This window comes from Microtus ochrogaster, chromosome 5 (genome assembly GCF_000317375.1).
Source record: "Microtus ochrogaster isolate Prairie Vole_2 chromosome 5, MicOch1.0, whole genome shotgun sequence".
NCBI lineage: Eukaryota > Metazoa > Chordata > Mammalia > Rodentia > Cricetidae > Microtus > Microtus ochrogaster.
The window spans coordinates 34,744,067-34,750,066 of record NC_022012.1 but is presented as its reverse complement, the minus strand read 5'-3'; positions in this window follow the sequence as shown (position 1 = coordinate 34,750,066).

Genomic DNA, 6,000 nt, shown 5'->3' with positions numbered 1-6,000 from the left:
GGTTTGAATGAGAAGGACCACCCTAGACTCACGTGTTTGAATGCTTGGTCCCCAGTTAACAGAAATGTCTGGAAAGGATTAGGAGGTTGTGGTCTTGCTGGAGGTGTTTCACTGTTTCAAAACCCCACACAAGGCCCAGTCTCACTCTCTCTGCACACTGCTTGCAGATCAAGATGTAGAACTCTCAACTACTGCTCTAGGACCATGCCTGTCTGCTTCCCGTCATGATGAGGATGGACCAAGTCTCTAAAACTATAAGCTTTCTTTTATAAGAGTTGCCCTGGCTATGATGTCTCTTCACAGCGATGGAGCGGTGACTACGCCATTCATGCTTTCCCAATTGTCCTAACTGTCCTGAAGGCCCTGATTAGATGTTTATTTCATCTTCCCCTCTGTCTCTTTGGAATTATTTATCTGCCTTTTTTTTTCTTTGCATGGCCTGGGTGTTTGCAACATGGGGTGATTGTTTTATAGAGCAGCCTGATGGAGGAAGGTCATTGGCTAATAAAGAAACTGCCTTGGCCCATCTGATAGGGCAGAATTTAGATAGGCAGAATAAACAGAACAGAATGCTGGGAGGAAGAGGAAGTGAGCTCAGAAATCATGCAGCTCCTCTCAGAGCCAGACACGATGAAGCAAGCCGCCAGGTCAGACATGCTGAATCTTTCCCGGTAAGCGCATCTAGTGGTACTACACAGATTATTAGAAATGGGCTAAATTAATACGTGAGAATTAGCCAAGAAGAGGCTAGATATAATGGGCCAGGCAGTGTGTAAAAGAATACAGTTTGTGTGTTGTTATTTCGGGGCATAAGTTAGCTGGCGGCCAGGAGCCGGGCAGCAGGAATGCAGTCCGCAGCTCCCTCAACAGCAGCCCTCAGTGGGGTTTTGTCCAAGGCTTCTTTGAGATCAGGTTCAAGTCAGACTTTTATTGGATTCTCAAGGAACCCCATTGAGTTTCATTTCTCGAGTATTATTTATCCCACTTATTTCCGTTGCTCATTTTGGTTGATTCACATAGAGCTGTTGGAGCTCTATGCTGCAAACCTCTCTTTTTTAAGTAGCTTATGAGGAATTGCTTCAAAACTATGCTAAAGTTGTCTTCCTCATTAAACTTTAAAGCTTTTCAGGGTTTTTTTTTTAGATCTGTGCTTTCTTAGACTCTGGTCTCCTCTGTTGTTCAATGAGTTGTTATCTGTGACTACCAAACTGATCCACTGCGAATTTCACTGTCAAACTGTGAGCACCAGCTTATGCGTCCTCCTGGCTGATGTGCATCCATCTTCAGGAGCACAGTTTACTTTCTCATACTTGACCTTTAAATTTCCCTGCGCCAGCCCTGAAATCAACAGTTCTCTAAGGATTCCTAGTCCTGTTTAGTGGATGTTATTAAGTTACAGAAACACAGGCAACGGCAAGAAAGGACACTGAGACCAGCTATTCCTCAGAAATGAGCTTCTTAGGAGAGAGAGCCTTGCAAACATTGGGGCCAGAATTGGGCCTTGGGGTGGGGGGACATTCAAAAGGGTAGCTTAAAGAGAAGATGGCCACTGTGGCCAACATGATGGGGGAGGCTGAAGGAAGGAGGGAGTGTGCCTTTGTAGAAGCCTCTTGAACAAACCACAAGATATCTAACTTTTGTGCTTTGGAGTAGCTGGTGGCAAGTTATTATATATATTCATAATTTGGTGTGGCACTGCCTACATGACAAGGAGCTACGTACTGGATAGCACCATACATTTACCTTGCAGCTTTGAGGGGACAGTCTGCAAGACCACAGCATAGAACAACCTTCTAACTCTGTCCCAGAGGGGTATGGCCTGACCTGGGGGAGGTAGAGAGAGTTTTCAAAGAGAGTCTGCATTCTAACAATGGATGCTGGCATTTATAAGCCAGGATTTGTGATAGTTGTCATCATTGCTTTTGAGGTATCATCCCTGTTAGGTCCTCTCAATATACAGAACTTTGGACTATTTATATAAACTGTATGTGTGTGCATGCACACAAACACACACACACACACTTGTTGGTGTATATTTAATCTGTCTATTGAAACCCTGAGTTAATTCTAAAGTCTTCCTTTCTGTATTCATAATTCCCTCCTCTGAGAGATGAATTTTTTGTATCCCTAACATATTTTCCAGTTTGATCAATTTCCTGTGTGGAGGTCGTCTCCCAGTTCTGCCACTGCCCGTTGTCCTTAGGATGTCCTTCTCCTGCAAAGGCTCCAATTCTAATATCTGTGTTTCCATCTTCCCTTCCTCTGTGCGGAGTCTCTGCTCATTAGCCTTTGCCTCTGACACCTCACACTGTGTGGCCCCTCTGTGTGAAAGTGTGTGGCACCTCACACTGTGTGGCCCCTCTGTGTGAAAGTGTGTGGCGTGCACACGAGAACATACACACCGTGGCATCTTTCTCACCCTTGAATTTGACATTGTGGGCAAGGGTGGTTCTCCATGGAGCACTGCCTCCTCCCTAGGCTGGGCCTCCCACACCCTCTCTAGACTTCCACATGTTCCTACTCACACTCCCGTGGACTCCTGCTTTGTCTTCAGGAGGGAACTGTTTGGGAAGAGCATGGGGGAAGGAGGCTGAGTGGGTGAGAGTGAGTCAGGAATCCTGTTCAAAGACATCTCGATCTGGCATAGCCTTCATGGTGTTGTAACATCTCTGCGTCAGCCATGCATCAAGTCACCAGCAGTTTGAAAACAACCCAGAAGGAAACACTCTTACCTCAGAGGCAGCTCTTGTCGTGGTCAATTAAACCTATTTGGTCAACTTTGAGTCTATGTTTGCAGCGAATCCCCCCGCAATGGAACCCCTGTGGCTGCCCCATTTCTCCAGGTCCATTATCAGGAACCAAGTCAATGTGCCAACAGTGGAGTGGAGGAAAGCACTTAGCCAACTGTCAGAAGCCCCTGAGAGGATTTCCTAAGATGGGGAATCCCCAATTCATTCCCAGTGACCACTGTCAAACTTGGAGTAGGGTTTTGGAACCAGTATTTTGTAAAGACTCCACTGCAACCTGGTAGGGGAACCGTGGTGGAGCACAAACCATACATTTTCGAAGCAGAGATGAACTGTTAACGCCATGGTGAGGTGATCACAGCCTCGCGGCTATGACTTTAAAGCATTCATGCCAAGATTACATAAGCAACTCAGGTAGAAATGAGATACCAGTCCAAGCTGACCTGGCTTCAAGACTGTGCCCCTCAGTTATCGCTGTAGTATGATGACTTCCAGGAACATTTAAAGTGGAATGAGAGGTTGGGAGCTCTGTTCAGGATCTTTCATTTGCTCTTCCAGGAGACTGATGATTTGGGCTACATCAGTGGTACCTCTTTCTGCTTCTCTAAAGAGAGTGTGAAGTAAGAACAGGTGAGCAGAGAGCACCAGATGTCCCGGGTTGGTGGACCGACTGCCAGAAGTTGCCTCTCTGGCCAGGTGTTTGGTTTCTCTGGTTCTGGAATCTACCTGATTTTTCCCATCACACCAAGTGGGCACTGGAGGATACTGTGCAACCTTCATTTCCCCCAAAGCTTTGAATTTAGTTATCAAATCCTTTAAATAATCCGATTTAAGTGTATTACCCAGATGTTGCAGAGAAGCTTACTGATAACATAGTTACATGTATAGATGCCTCAAATCCTAGTAATTCCTGGTCTAATTTTACAGATAGAATGTTCAAAATTATGAAGGAGTTTATGTCAGGCATTAAAATGTATGTTGAGGTAAACTAATGTCCTTGAAATAGTAGTAGAAGCTTTGTGGGGGAAAGAAAAGGTCCCTGGGGAGGTAAGATAGTTGAGCAGGTAAGGCTCTTGCTTCAAAATCCTGAAGATTTGATTTTAATATCTGGGACCCACATGGTGGAAGGAGAGAAAGGTTCCTTGAAAGTTGTCTTCTGACCTCCACACGTGTGCCATGGCACACTCATCCATATGCATACACACTAAAAAAGAACAAATAACTGTAATTATTTTTTTAAAAGGAAGTCTGTGGGCTCATATAAGATTGAGAACTATAAAACACTATAGCTTCAACATACAGGATCTAAAAGTTGTCATAAGGGTTCTGTGTAGCTTGATTTAACCCAGTTTTGTTCAGATGTACCTTACTCACAAACAGCGACCCCTGTTGTCTATGGGGGACAGTTTCAGGACCTCCCTGCCACCATCTCTCTAAACACCAAAATCTGAGTATTTTCAGGTCCCTTATATAAAAGTGTGGTATTCATTTATATAATAAATACACCCTTTGAAAATATAGATCACTTCCAGATTATGAATGATACTCAGTACAGTGTAAATGACACTTAGATAGCAATTACAGTCTATTGTTTGGGGAATAATAATAAGAGTTGTACATGCCCAGTGCAGGGCAACCTGTTTGAATCCCAAAGATTTGTTGCGTCCATGAATGTAGAATAAATACTACATGAAATGCAATAATGTAAGAACAACACTGGCCATTGAGACATGAGTGAGTTCTTATTAAGTTCCTAGAAAAAAAATTTGTTTGTTTATTTACATATTTTGATACTGGATCTTGCTTTGTGACTCAAGATATCCTCAAATGTACAAACCTCCTGTTGCATGCCTGGCACAAAAAAGACTTTTTTTGGAGGCCTTCGGAATCAAAACATCCTTCTCTGAACACGTAACTATGATGTCTGGAGCCACCATTACTCCTTCATGGGGCAGGCTACTGTGCCAAGGACATGGCAGGGAAGAGAAGGAAATCCAGTGTCCTTACTGGTGTCCAGTGATTGGGTCACAACTACTGTGACCTAGAGAGCTGGCAGTTATTCGGGGCAGACAAGCTGGATCTACAGTTACCTTCAGCTCCCAAACGGAGCAGCTTGAAACCCTAAAGCAGGCTGTTTTGGGTACAGTCATTATTCTGAAAAACATGGATCCAGCATTGTTTACTGATGGAAGTACAGTGATCCAGATACAGTCAAGCAGCTACCAAAGATGCAGCTGCCAAAGATGCAACTCGTGAGTAAACGGCTGGGATCAGGACCTTAGCCTCTGGGCTCCTACAGCACCCAAGCAAGGGGCTGCCTGTTTCCCTACACAAGAAGCGGTTTCATGCTCTTGTCCTCTCACTAAGGGCAAGACGGAGGCAGAAAGAAATGGACAGAGGCTGCTCAGGGCTGCCTTCTAGGAAGTCAGTCAAAAGAATGCTCATCATATTCCCCATTACGATGTATGTCTTCTGGCTCCAAGCATCACTATACTATCTGTCATTAATATCAGAGAAAATGACAACCACCCCACAGTCGAAGCACCCTGAAGTCACGAGGCTCCCTGTAGATGAAGAAGGTGGTTTGAACTGCTGACCGTTAATGAGCCCACTAATTTAGCCCAACAACATAATCTCCCACCACTTCCTCCGGCTGAAGTCATGGTAATTTGCTATATTCATAAAGGGGGTTTGATCTAGATGAAACGCGGTTGTATTTTTTTTTTTTACCATCCTGAACCTTCTGAGGGAGAAACAGCCCTCTTCTTTCCTGTAATGCACCCACGAACAGGTCTGTCATCACCGCTGAAATATGTTAATTTCCCCCATCTTGTCTCCTCTGCTCCTTGTTTTCAGATACAAGCAGAAATGTCTTGCAGTCTCCCCAAATGTATCATACAGTCTGTGGTTTTGTTTTTGCTTTTTAAAGCCATTCTACTTTATTTTCTAGATTCGGAAAAACAACTGTATTGATATTTAAAAAGAGAAAATAATTTTTCCAGGGTGTTTTTGGCTCCATGAAGCAATAGGTCATTTTTTTATTGAGACAGAAAAGCTCAGAGCTGGAAATATGTCTCAGCAGTTAGGAACACACGTTGCTCTCACAGGGGACTGAAGTTCAGTTCCCGGCACCTACATCCAAGAACTCACAACCACCTGTAACTCGCATTCCAAGGGGATGTGTTGCCTCTTTCCTCCTCAGGTACCTGCAGTCACACGCGCGCGTGCGCGCACACACACACACACACGCACA